This window comes from Lissotriton vulgaris, chromosome 5 (genome assembly GCF_964263255.1).
Source record: "Lissotriton vulgaris chromosome 5, aLisVul1.2, whole genome shotgun sequence".
Taxonomy (NCBI): Eukaryota; Metazoa; Chordata; class Amphibia; order Caudata; family Salamandridae; genus Lissotriton; species Lissotriton vulgaris.
In genome coordinates this window covers 1,101,946,161-1,101,961,407 of record NC_141693.1, presented here as the reverse complement: position 1 = coordinate 1,101,961,407, position 15,247 = coordinate 1,101,946,161, and positions in this window count along the sequence as shown.

Sequence of the window (15,247 nt, the reverse complement as noted above, 5' to 3'; positions counted from 1 at the left end):
TCCCAGTTGCGGCAGATGCATTTCGGGGTGGAGCCTTCTTCGGTGCCCAAGACCGGGAGCCCTCATCTGTGCTCTGTTCCTGCTGCCTCTGTTGATAAGTAAGCGTGGTCCGCTCCGCCCCCTACCCATGAGGCACACCTGTTGCAGTCCGTTTTAACCATCAGGGACTGCAACTCCCAAAAGGCCATGTAACAGCGGCAATTCGGGTCCGTGAAATGGGGAGGCCGTGTAGATAATCTGCACCGCGGTCACACAGCAGGACACGATGATTTAGCCTTTCCCTGCCGTCCTGCCAACAAGTTCGTCCAACTGTTCCCCAATGCCGCCACAGCCTCGCACCCAGAAGATCCAATATGCAGGGATCATATATGCTGTGAGCACAAAGTCCAAATCGGGGTGAGATACACCACTGCGCCGGGTCCTCTGTTGGTAAGGCGGGAACTGGATTATCCCTACCGGGAAGAAATAAATGCTGTGAGGCGGAAACCAGCAGTTATCCAGATCCCAAGCGTGGCAGGGCTCCTGTATTGTGCCGCTGGCCGAAGAAGCAGGAGCCCAGGAGAACAGGTAAGACGGACTTTATTAACAATTAGGCAGTCCCAGTTGCGGCAGATGCATTTCGGCGTGGAGCCTTCTTCGGTGCCCAAGACCGGGAGCCCTCATCTGTGCTCTGTTCCTAGGTATATATTCACTGATTCTTAAATGCAGATTGCTATATATATATATATATATATATATATATATATATATATATATATATATATATATATATATATATATATATATATATATATATATATATATATTTATATAACAAACCAAACAACATTCACTGGATGATGTCATCAGTGATGTCAACAGTGATGTCATTAGAGATGTCATCAGTGATGTTATCAGTGATGTCACTGACCATGTCATGAATGATGTAATATGTGATATCATCACCAGTGGATTACTGGCATGAGAGTTACAGTTAGTACAACTACCTATAACTGAGGAACTTCAATGATTTTGTATGAGTGAAATGTCCAGCTAACTATAACACCCCTGAAACCTATGGTTTTATCAGTGAATTTCTAAGGTTTTTTAAATGCTAATTCCTAACTATAACCTGCCTGAAACCTATGGTTTTTTCCAGTGAATGTATATATATATATATATATATATATATAATATATATATATATATATATATATATTACCTACTGGCTATCGCCAGTAGGTATATATAGTTAGGATTAATTCCCTATGGGATTTTTGAAAATTCTATGTCTAATAACTTTGGCGTTTGTGGACGGAATCGGCTGAAATTTTCAGGAAAATGGCACAATTTGTTTCTGAGCAGCCCCTGAAAATTTGGTGGGGTTTTGTCAAGGGGGGGCTGAGAAAAAAGGGGGGTCCCAAAACACGTTTTTTACATTGAGTTTTCCATAGGGCGGTTGGACTCACTTTTAGCTCGAACGGCTGAATGGATTTGCACGAAACTTGGCAAAATTGTAGGGACTGTTAGTCCGATGTGCCTTTGCTAGGTCTCAATATATGTGCTTCAGTGGATTTTGAGAAATTAACGTTTAAATCAAGATATATATCTGTAACAGCGCTCCGGGCAGCGATCCGGTCCGCTTACTTTTCGCGTTTCGGAACTTTGCGCGCAGAAAGCTGATTGGCTCTCCGGTGTCTGTCAACATTCTAAACAGTCCGGAGCGGCCGCCATCTTGTCTCTCGGTAGGATCGAGAGAGAAGAAGAGGTGAAAAACGAAGGGGGAATTTAATGAAAGGGGGCAAGGTATCCCCCTCTTGACCCCCTAGGAATGTTGTTGGGGTTATTAAAGGGTCCCGTGGGGAAAAGAAAAAAAAATGATTTTTCACGGTAGAAGCGCTTCACGGGCCGCGAACTGGGCCGCAAACTGGTAGCGAAACGGGAATTCGCCATTTTGTGCTTCGTTAATTAAATTACTAGGTATAAGGGGGTGCAGGAGACGTATCCTAATCCCCTATGTTTCCTGAGGGTGGCTGAGGAGGCTGATATATGTTGATACATCTCTTCCAGCGGCTGTGCGTGAGCTTTTTTTTTTTTTGCTGCGTGACAGTCCGGAGCGGCCGCCATCTTGTCTCTCGGTAGGATCGAGAGAGAAGAAGAGGTGAAAAACGAAGGGGGAATTTAATGAAAGGGGGCAAGGTATCCCCCTCTTGACCCCCTAGGAATGTTGTTGGGGTTATTAAAGGGTCCCGTGGGGAAAAGAAAAAAAAAATGATTTTTCACGGTAGAAGCGCTTCACGGGCCGCGAACTGGGCCGCAAACTGGTAGCGAAACGGGAATTCGCCATTTTGTGCTTCGTTAATTAAATTACTAGGTATAAGGGGGTGCAGGAGACGTATCCTAATCCCCTATGTTTCCTGAGGGTGGCTGAGGAGGCTGATATATGTTGATACATCTCTTCCAGCGGCTGCGCCATCTTGCCTTTTTTCCAATGCCACAATTTTGTCGTGCACGGCAGCCATTTTAGATGCCAGGCTGGTCCCAGGCTATCACCTACCCCTGCGGATGTAGTTTATGGCCCCAGCTGTAGAGAATTCAGACATGCCAACCCTCCCGATTCAGGCGTGTGACTACTGATTTCAGTGCTAGTCTCCCGCCTCCCGATTTCTGCAAGCAAAAACCCGGGGGCATATTACGAACAACTAGCGATAATTTTTGTCTCTAACTTGTTTAGAGACAAAAATTATCGCCGCACATCGGCGATTTTTATCGCAGATAAACCTTGCTATTATCGCAGAAAAGTCAGCGATATTCATGTATTATCGAGCAAATGCTCTTAGCCATGTTATCCACCTCCCATTGGATAACATGGCTAAGAACTGCTCAGGGCAGGTGTTAGATTTTGGAGATATTCGCGCTTAGCGCGAATATCTCCAAAAGTTGGTAATAGGAGAAAGCGATGTTAGGGACTGTTTCCAGTTGCTAACATGTTGGCACGCCACTTTGCATGTTATTAGTGATAAGTATCACTGACATGCAAAGCGGGGCCCAAGATGGTCGCTATCTCCTTTTAGCTGTCACTAACTGGTGTTAGCGACAGCTTGGTAATAGGGAGATAATTTTATCTCCGCTTTCATGGCTTTTAAAGCCAAAAAAGCGGAGATAAACCCCCTTGATAATATGCCCCACGATTCCTTGGGGGTTTCAGCTGACAGGGCTCGGTATTGTGTTACATGGTAATTTTTCCAGGAAACGTCAGAGGGTCGATGCAGGGGTTCTAGAAGAGGTGATAAACCATTTAAGCCTCATGAACAAGCGCATGGTCTTTTAAAGATTTGTGAAGTACTCGGGGCGGCGGTGTGTGTGTGCCCTCTTTCAGGAGCGGGCGGGGGGGCACTGCCAGCAACTTGCCAGGTCAGGTAGTGTTCAACACGTGCATAACCCTTTCTCTGCCTGCTATTGCGCTCCATGCTTCGGAAAGGTAAGAAAAAGAACGTGCATTTGAGTTTGAAATGTCCGATCCTGCAGCAGCACACTTCCAAAGCCCACACATGACAATAACCCGATTCAAGGCCCTATTCACCCGTTTTAAAAAAAATAGATAACACTCCAACAAAGTAAGATTATAAAACTTTATTAACTTTTAACTATAATGAACGGAACAAAAACTAAAAACATTTAAACATTTTTCAACTCAAAAAGCAACAATGGTTAGAAGCTGTCTTTTGTGCGAATAGTCCCAAGGCAGCACAACGTGCAGAGTTCTGGACGGCACCCAGGTGATGTCGCCTGGGTGCCGCACTGGTTTTGGGATCCTACAATGCAGCACAGAAAAACAGCGTGGGGCGTCCCGGGTGGTGCGGGGGGAGGCCTCGTCAGTAGCGGTCTGTTGTGCGAATAGTCCCAAGGCAGCAGAACGCGTTGAGATGTTGATGGGACTGTGTCCAGTGTCCCATGGCTGACACAACATGTACGACAGCCACCCAGGTGATGTCCAGTAAACTGCCGCACTGGTTTTGGTATCCTACAATGCTGCTCCGAAAATAGGCGTGCGGCGGCCCGGGGGGGGCGTGGGGGAGGCGGCGTGAACGGGCCTCCCCAGGTGGCGGCCATCTAGCTGAGTTGCGCCCGCTCTTGCGGCTACAGCGTCTCGCTCACCATGTTGTTGAGTTGCTCCCACTCTTGCAGTGCAGCGATAGGCGGCTGCCACATGGCTCTTAAAATGGCGGACGGCTCCTCGGTTTTGGGCCTGGTCCACTGAAATGGCCCTGGGACACCTTGGAACTCGGACGCTTGCCTGTTAGGGCTTGGGCTCCATTCTCGAAAAGCGTCCCCTCAGCCGTGAAGATTCTACAAAAGTCTTGGGGGCCCCCGACTCCCGCAGGCTTCCGGTGGGGAGCGGCTGCCATGATTGCTCGCGGAATGACCACGACGGAGCCACGAGATGGTGGTGCTCTCATGCTGACGCCAGCTTCAGTCTGAATGATCCAGAAACAAGGTGGGGCTTTCATCGTTTGGGAAAAAAAATGTTCTAAACCAATGAAAAGTGTTATTTTTAGGTCATATGACCAAGACTGCCATCTTTAGGAAACCAAAAGTAAAATGAACCAATGAAAAGTTTTATAAACAAGTCACATGACCTGTTATGCGGCATAGGGCTACAAAAAGCGTAGAAAATCCGTTGGCACGTGAGGCGGCGTCAGTAGCGGACCGATGTGCGAATAGGCCGAAGGCAGCACAACGCGCCGAGATCCGGATGGCACCGAGGTGGTGTCCAGCAAATTGCCGCACTGGTGTGGCCATCCTACAATGCTGCGCCGAAAGACGGCGTGTCCAGCTGAGTTGCGGTCACTGTTGCGGTACAGTGACTCGAACGCGCCGAGATCCGGATGGCACCGAGGTGGTGTCCAGCAAATTGCCGCACTGGTGTGGCCATCCTACAATGCTGCGCCGAAAGACGGCGTGTCCAGCTGAGTTGCGGTCACTGTTGCGGTACAGTGACTCGAACGCGCCGAGATCTGGATGGCACCGAGGTGGTGTCCAGCAAATTGCCGCACTGGTGTGGCCATCCTACAATGCTGCGCCGAAAGATGGCGTGTCCAGCTGAGTTGCGGTCACTCTTGCGGTACAGTGAGTCGAACGCGCAGAGATCTGGATGGCCCCGATGTTGTGTCCAGCAAGTTGCCGCACTGGTGTGGCCATCCTACAATGCTGCGCCGAAAGTCGGCGTGGGGTGCCCCGTTGGCTTATGAGGTGATGTCAGTAGTGGACCGATGTGTGAATAGGTTGGAACCAGCACAAGGCGCCAAGATCCGAATGGCAAGTTCTGGATGTTGAGTGCCATAGTTGAGAGTTCTGAGCAGTGCTTGTAAGACTATCTGAAGTTTATTATAAGAATCAGAGTAAGTTGAAGACTGTCTGAAGCTTATTTGCACCTTTTGCAGCTTCACTATTGCCCAAGGTGGTGTTCAGCAAATTGCTGCACTGGTGTGGCCATCCTACAATGCTGCGCCGAAAGACGGCGTGTTCAGCTGAGTTCCGGTCACTCTTGCGGTACAGTGACTCGAACGCGCCGAGATCCGGATGGCACCGAGGTCGTGTCCAGCAAGTTGCCGCACTGGTGTGGCCATCCTACAATGCTGCGCCGAAAGTCAGTGTAGGGTGCCCCGTTGGCTTATGAGGTGATGTCAGTAGTGGACCGATGTGTGAATAGGTCGGAACCAGCACAAGGCGCCAAGATCCGAATGGCAAGTCCTGGATGTTGAGTGCCTCAGTTGAGAGTTCTGAGCAGTGCTTGTAAGACTGTCTGAAGCTTATTTGCACCTGCTGCAGCTTCACTATTGCCCTGGTGTGGCCAAAGGTCGCACATGACATAGGCGGCCGGCTCCCGAGGTCCGGCGGAACTTTTTTCCTTTTCCTTTCTGCTTCTTTTCCTACAATCCGTTTCATCTGAAGACACGACCAGGTCCCTGAATGTGTGCAGGGGGACACTATTAAATGAATGAAAATGGCGGCTTGACACAAAGCTGACTCAAGCGTTACTGTTGATGCTATACAGACAAAAATTGGTTTTCAGTTTGTACATTCTTCATGTTTTTTTTTTCCATCCAAGTCTGATTGAGAGTTTGTAGAAAAATGGCTTCAGATTTTCCACATACTACTCTTCAACATTCTTCCTAAATGTAACAATGTGAAACTCACTAGGAGAACGGCTGTTTCTGTTTCCTTTCAAAATGCTGCCAACAATATTTTCTGAATGGAAGACACCATCTTGTAGCATAAAGGGCCGAAAGGGGTTCTGGTCTGGCCGATGGTTGGTGGAGACATTTTGACTATATCTTGGACCTGCCCGGCCTCGCCCAAAATGGCGCCGGTATAAATGGGACTCGTAACTCCTTGCCCGCAAATGTATATCTAGAAAATGTTATTGTAAGTGGCCCTGTCGTATTTTAATTACAAAATGTACGTCCACCGATTCCGCAACTGTTAGACACCTTTGTTCTTGCAACCTAATGGCCCGCTCGTTACGTTCTTCTACAGTGTAAATGTCTCCTCATCATATACGATTTCAGTTTGCTCCGTGGCCGGCCCACGTGGTTATAGGCCCGTATTTGTATACTGACATTTTCACAATAAAGGTTTTTAAAACAAAACACGGTAGTAGTATTTACATAGGTAGAGTTTTTACTTTTAGTCACTGTTTTCGAATCAGTAAAAGGCAAGTGAAATAAAACAGTCCAATTACATGACGGATAAAAGGTATAATATGTAGGAACGCAGTAAAGATAAATGGTCAAGGGCAGTTGTGTTTTTCATGTCTGCAACATAAAGTGATCGATAAGAATCTGATAATCAGGCGTATCGGCGACTAAGACAGCAGGCCGAATCTCTTTTACTCAACGGCTCCGTCATGGAAGGAAGAAACGCCCTTTTTCTCGAAAAAGAAATATATTTTACTTGCAAGACAGTTGTAAATTTTCCGGGAAAGTACATTAGCCTGGAATATTATAACATATGTTTGAAAAAAAAATATTGTTCGAAAACAATAAAAAGCGTAATTTTTAGGTCATATGATCAAGCTTTTCATCATTAAATGAACAAAAGTAAAATGAACCAATGAAAAGTTTTATTAACAAGTCACATGACCTGTTATGCTTACGTTACGCGCTGCGCGCCGCGCCTCGGATCACTTCCGGGTGCGCTAACGCGGCGTGTCATATAACGCATTACGCGACAACGTAGGTCAAGAATATAGTCAAAATGTCTCCACCAACCAGCGTTCGGAACACAACCCCTTTCAGCAGTCCAAAAAGTTCTGTTAAATGACAACAGAGGGGACAGGCAACAAGAACCATCAGTCAAAGAGGGGAGGGCAAGTTCTTCTCTTCCGGGTCATGTTGGGGCGCTACCGGAACTGATCGAATTGGTAGTCTACAGTGTTTCTGGATGTTTCAGACTAAAGCTGGCGTCAGCATGAGACCACTACCATCTCGTAGCTCCGTCGTGGCCATTCCACGAGCAATCATGGCAGCCGCTCCCCACCAGAAGCCTGCGGGAGTCGGAGGCCCCCAAGACTTTTGTAGAATCTTCACGGCTGAGGGGACGCTTTTCGAGAATGGGACCCAAGCCCTATCAGGGAAGCGTCCGAGTTCAAAGGTGTCCCAGGGCCATTTTAGTGGACCAGGCCCAAAACCGAAGAGCCGGCCGCCATTTTGAGAGTCCTGTGGCAGCCGCCTATCGCTGCACCGCAAGAGCGGGAGCAACTCAACTACATGATGAGCGAGACGCTGTAGTCGCAAGAGCGGGCGGTAAACAGCTGAATGGCGGAAGAGGCACAGTGTAGCAAAAGCGGGCGGAATGGCAACTGAAACGGTAAAGGGGCGCCCCACTACAGCGTGTCTTCAGGTCAAACGGATTGTGGGACAAGGTTCAGAATTGAAGAGTCATCAAAAGGCAAAAAGTTCTGCCGGACCCCGGGAGCCGGCCGCCTATGTCGGGGGCGATCTCAGGCTACACCAGTGCTATAAGACTTGGGGAGGGTGTCGGAGCCAAGCGTCTTCTCCGAGTCCATGGCCATCACACCGCCCCTAAGGGGCCTCCGTCAAGCTGTTTAGGAAGGTAACATATCACATTGTTTTCTAATGCAGTCAGGTCCACAAACGACACTCACTTACTTTGAGAATAGTGAAGCTGCAGTAGGTGGAAATAAGCTTCAGACAGTGTTACAAGCACTGCTCAGAACTCTTAACTATGGCACCCAACATCCAGAACTTATGCCATTTGAGAATGGCAGTGACATCGAAGCAACTCAGGGACCAAAGCCATTAACGTACTTTCACGTATGAAAATCTTACTTGGGGAGGGGGCAGGAGCGAAGCGCCCCCTCCCAGTCAGCGCCACCACACCGTATGTTGAAAATTTGAAGCCATCGTTCTACAAAGTCAACCAAACTTGGATTGAAAAATCTAGAAAAATGTACAAACTGAAAACCAGTTTTGGTCTGCATAGCATCAGTAGCAACGCTTGAGTCAGCTTTGTGTCAAGCCGCCATTTTGATTCAACAAAGCACAGGCATTGAAAAAGGCTCAAACTCAGAACTCTGAACTATGGCACCCAACATCCAGGAGGTTGCCATCCGGATCTTGGAGCCTTGTGCTGCTTTCGACCTATTCACACATCGGTCCACTACTGACATCATCTTATAAACCAACGTTATGTAAATAGTTTTTTAATAAAATGTTTTACCCTGTTTCTTTGCTGGTGTGTTGTCCATATTTTTAATATTTGCATAGGGTTTGTCGTTATTTTGTGCGGGATGGGTGATGGAGCCGAGCTGTCTTGCAGCCCTCATGGTGTGGAGCTCAGTTCATCTCACTATTTTCGTATTTCTCATGAAGGGTTGTTCCTAATATTTCTATTTTAGCGAGGTCAAAAAGAGATCCAATTAGTGGCCTACTGATTTTGCTCGATTACTTTTATTTTTTTACACGATTTTTCACTATCTGCAAAGACTAAACAGAGTATTGCGACTTTGTGCTTGTTTGTAAATAGAGAATGATCCAAAGAGAACCAATTCTAAAACAGTAAATGCTTGGACAACAATCAATCAAATGGAGAGACAAGCAGGCACGACGGATTACAACGGGGGTAAAGGCCTGCGTTAACTACCCTTCAGTATCTGCAAAGAGAGAGTACTACTAAGACAAAAGAGGGGAGGGGGGGGGGTGCAGCGTTCAAAGCACATCAGCGTGCATAAATACGAAAATGTTTTTATCTATCACGTACTTGACATTTTAAAGCTTTTCATATTTGCTATTAAAAAACCAATGAAATTCACCGAAAAAACCATAGGTTATAGTGGATATATAGTTAGGAATTTGCATTTACAAAACCTTGAAAATTCAATGAAAAAACCATTGGTTTTAGGCCATATATAGTTAGGGATTTGCATTTACAAAACCTTATTTTACTCGCATAAAACCATTGAAATTCCATATATAGTTATAAGCGCTAACTATATATCGCGCACCCGCAATCCACTGCTGATGATGTCACATATTACATCATTCATGACATGGTTAGTGACATCACTGATGACATCACTGATGACATCTCAAATGACATCACTGATGACATCACTGAAAACATCTCATTTGACATGACTGATAACATCACTGATGATATCATTCATGTGATAATACGATGAACCTCTTCAGACTCTAATATAACCTTAGATACAATCAGTGTAAACAGACACTCACAGACTGTCACTCATCCATGGAGTTACTCACACACCTAGTCAGTCATGCAAAGAATCAATCACACCTCCATTTCCTCAACCATACAGTTATACACACCTTACTTATTCAAACATATACTAACACATATTTTCTCTCTTATACAATCCCTGATACAAGTTCACAATGATCCATACAGCCACTCACACATTCACTGGCTCTTATGCACAGTTATTTATATATGTCAACTCTCACATGTACTGTGTTTTACATATGTACTTACTTGCACATGTAGCACTGAGATATCCATTCACTCACCAACACACTCATGCACACAGTCAACCGCCCATACAGCTGTTTCCACATGCACTTTTGAAACCATACATCTAGTGAATCAACTGCTCACACATCTATGCACAGAGTCACACACCTCCCAGCCACCCACACACACACTCAGTATCCCATACAAATACTTGGGCAACCAATCAATAACCCATATAGTTACTCATATAGCTACTTATCAACACATGCAACAGTTTACAGAACAACAGACATAATGATGCACAAATTAAGACAGTTTAGTCACTAACCCATGCACTCAGTGAGACACATTTAATCACTCACTCATACAGTCAGTCATGCACCTACTAAATCCTTCATCCAGACACTTATATATCCACTCATTCTTCAATATGTAAGAGATATTTTAACTTTACAGAAACATACAGTCACTGGATGTTGTCATCAGTGATGTCATCAGTGATGTCATTTGAGATGTCATCAGTGATGTCATCAGTGATGTCACTAACCATGTCATGAATGATGTAATATGTGACATCATCAGCAGTGGATTGCGGGTGCGCGATATATAGTTAGCGCTTATAACTATATATGGAATTTCAATGGTTTTATGCGAGTAAAATAAGGTTTTGTAAATGCAAATCCCTAACTATATATGGCCTAAAACCAATGGTTTTTTCATTGAATTTTCAAGGTTTTGTAAATGCAAATTCCTAACTATATATCCACTATAACCTATGGTTTTTTCTGTGAATATATATATATATATATATATATATATATATATATATATATATATATATATATATATATATATATATATATATATATATATATATATATATATATATATATATATATATATATATATATATATATATATATATTGGAGTTGCCACTGTGTAATTATATGCTGGCCAGGGTACCCATATGAAGAGTGTTTTTTGTTTTGCTGAAAACTTTGGTGCCATTTGGCAAATCTTCACAAAACTGTCAAAAAAATGTTCATCCAACTCAGCTTTATTCAGGGTGATCCCTCACATGCAATTTCCATTGCGAATTTAAGACAATGATACAGAAAAAACAGCTGAACTGAATTACATCTTGTTTGCCAGAAAGTTACCTTCTGCAATTTGAGGTAAATCTGTTCAGGCGGTTTTGAGAAATAAAAGTTAAAAAATAGAGATATCTGTTGCTACTCGAATCCTGTAAGACCGACATTCAAATTAAAGCATTTTGCTTGGCTGAACTCGTGGGGCGAAGACGAGTCCCAAGGGACCGAGAGCTGTGACTGGCTTGCCGCAACATGAAGAGAAATATTGTGCCCACCATTACAGGGCTCGGGGACTCAGTTCCCAAGTAGTAAAAAAAATTGAAGAACAATATAGGAGACAGGGTTTGGATACCTTGAGCCCCTATCCAATACGAAAGGGTTCCTAAGGAGCCAGAATGGGCTTCACTGTGGTCCCACTGGAGTACCACAGAACCAGCAAAAAAGTTTTCTAAAAAAGCTAGGGTTCTATGGGGGATTGTCTGCCCGTGGTCGGTTGTCTGCCCGCAGGGGATTGGGCATAGAAACTAGGCTCAGACCATACCCTGAGGCCAACCCCCTGCTGTGAATGGCCTTTAGATGAAATGTGTTTACTTTAAAGGCTTTCTTGCTGTTCTCAACACTAAATTCAATTTATGATGTAATTAAACAGAGCTTAACAAACAGTTCATGCCCCATCTATGTCGAAAAACATTCTGTGTCTTGGTGATGCAGATACATTAATCACATTAGATCAAACTAAGAATGCCGTTTGCTCTATAATTTCAGATTACTTTTGTTTTGCTTTTTAATTATTTGCCGCAATTTCCCTACATCTAAAGCATAAAGAAATATTTTTGAAGTAAAAGGTAACATCATATTTCCAGAGCCAGTCATACCATTATATTGGAAGAAAAAGGGAGGCAGGGGGTGTAAAAGAAACCAGGCTTCAGAAATGTTTGTAATATGTTGATGAAATAGTTACATAACCTCAGGAATCAATCAAAATAATTAGTAGTTGAAGTCCTTACCATAAAAAACAAACTTGGATTCATACAGCTCTGCCAAACCAGGTTGACAAAGGGATTTTCTTGGCAAAAGTCAATGTGGAGAATTTTCAAATTTCTGGAAAAACTTGAAAACGTCCTGGACCCCATAAAAATGGTTGTTCAGGATGTTGAAAAACAAGTACTAAAACTTCCAACAATTCTTTAAATCCACAAATACAAAATTTGAGCCCACTTTACTACATTTTTAAATAAGCATCAGAAAAATAGACAAAATAAATTGCCTTGATTTATGTGGCAGCTGACTGTTTCTCTTTTTTTTAAAACCCTAAAGAGAAAGTAGTGAAAGGGCAGCGGAGAAAAACAGGAATAAAGATAAAGTGTGTCAGAAAAGTGAGGACAATGGAGGTGTATATAAATTAGCAGCTTTATGTCACGTCATAAACCACATATATCTTGTTGTAAATTCACTGGACAGTACACAAATGAAAAATACATTATTAGACCCAAAAGGAGCTTAACTTTATTGGAAGAGTAGCCCTGGTCCTTCAGTCAACTATCACCCTCAGTACCATGAACAAAGAGTCTTTCATGCCATCTCAGGTAGAACTAACTAGAAGAATAACAATATCACCCCTCGAGAGGGCAAGAACATACACCCACCCACAACATTATGTCACACTCCCACAGGAGATAAGGACAGTTACTACAGAATGACTTGGCTTAACACTCACTTACAATATCCGGTGAAATAAACATCGCTGGAGATCAATTTATAGGGCTTTTCTATATGTCCGATTTTCCTACGAATTTAAGCCTATTTAATTACTAAGCCCTTTCTTACACATGGATCTATTTTAGTTGATTAGAATTGAGAATTTAACAACAATGTATTTACCTGTTGTATTCATTAAATGACCACAGACTCCGTTTAGATTTTAGGTTTTATCTAAATTTTGTTTTTCAAATGAAGCAAAATACAAATTACAGTGTTAACTCCATCATTCCAAAAGCACCTTTAGTTTTAAAAAGTCACAAGTTCTCACAGGCACTGTAAAAGCTTGATTTTAAAAAGCAAATTATTTTTAAAAAAACGCACTGACTCTACTAGAAATTTACTCACTCCCCCCCTTACCTGAAGTAGAGCGCCGCATCTTCCCGGTCCACCGCAGCTTGTGCTGATTGTGTGGATGGAGTTCTAGCGGACGTGCTCTCACCGTACCCTCACTTCCTGTGGCCCGTAGGCGCGCCAAAGGCAAGCCCGTCTGCACTTGTCCGCGCTCGGATCGGGCTCAGGGCCACCCCCCCTTCCCGATCCACCCTGGTCAAACTGCTTTTTTTCTATAGCAGAGAGGCAATGCTGCAGCTCGACCCGACAAAAGGAAATGCAACCTGCCCACGAGTTGCACCACACATTAAATCCACGGACAGAAAACTCTGTCCTAACTGCCTTACCTGCCTGCCACATATTAACCCGCTCCCAATTAATTTACTACCAAGAGTTGACCGATCCAAAACATCAGGAAATGAGATTGCGGCACGACTTAGGGAAGCTACCTATAGCCATACTTCGCCAGACAACACACTTAATCCAGCACAAGTGGTAAGGAGTAAGGGCATCCTGAGAGGTGGCCTGCTCAATGTCAGATCCCTTCCCAAACATGCAACGAGATACAGCTAATGATCGAGTCTAGCAACCTGGATGTCCTGTTTCTGACAGAAACATGGACGGTGGCCGGGCTCGAGTCGGAGCTGGGTCCAGCATGCCCGGTGGGATACAAGGCCCTCCACAACCCCAGGCTCAGGGGACGAGGGGGGGAACTAGAATAATCTTCAGTGAAGAACTGAACATCGCTATGCTGGACATAGATGAAGTGTCCTGTACAGAATTTTGTGGATTCTCAATAAAATATGACTCAGGTCACTGCCTCACTGGCATGGTGTGCTACAGACCACCAGGAGCCATCAATGCCACGCAACAGCAGGAACTGATTGGTGTTATTAATAACATGACACTCACATACAATAGACTCTTAGTGCTGGGGGATTTTAACTGATGGACCAATGGCAAACTAGACACAGCATTTCATAACATCACACAGTCCTGCGCCAATCTAGGACTAAAACAATGGGTAACCACACCCACACACAGGGAAGGCAACATTTTAGACCTAGTCTTCGCAGAATAGGACGTCGTGGTCATGGGAGATACCCTACCAGTAGGATGGTCAGATCACTACTTAGTAACGTTCAATGTCCAAACCTTGGATAATGCAAGGCACAGGGCCAAACTGGTCAGAACCTTTATCAGCCGTGACTGGAAAGGACTATCAAAAAGGGGAAGAAGGGGACTCCCTGTTTCAACTAGAAGCCCTTTTTAACCCTGAGATTGACATCACAGTGAACTATCGTTCGCTCTGTGAACATGTGACCACGAAACGGGACCAAATAGCCCAGTTGAAAGCGATCAGGAAAAGAGGCAACCCTTCCGCGCCCTGGTACACGGAAAGCCTGAAAAACCTGAAGATCGCCTGTAAATGGGCAGAAAGATACTGGAGGAGGGACTACACAGAACAGAATGGACTACTTTGGAGGCTGTCAATAACAAAATACAACAAGCATTTGCAATGCAATGGTCTCGGCATCATTAAAGGTAGAGCTATTGGCATTGCTCATTACATTTTTTTTTCTTTAAATCACAAATAATCGGCATTGTCATTAACATTGCCAATACACAGCACTCTGCACTCAACAGCACACAATGCTCTGCACACTCACTCTGCACACTCACTCTGCACACTCACTCTGCACACTCACTCTGCACACTCACTCTGCACACTCACTCTGCACACTCACTCTGCACTCACTACTCTGCACACTCACTCTGCACTCACTACTCTGCACTCACTACTCTGCACTCACTACTCTGCACTCACTACTCACTACTCTGCACTCACTACTCTGCACTCACTACTCTGCACTCACTACTCACTACTCTGCACTCACTACTCACTACTCTGCACTCACTACTCTGCACTCACTACTCACTGCTCTGCACTCACTACTCACTGCTCTGCACTCACTACTCACTGCTCTGCACTCACTACTCACTGCTCTGCACTCACTACTCTGCACTCACTACTCTGCACTCACTACTCTGCACTCACTACTCTGCACTCACTACTCACTACTCT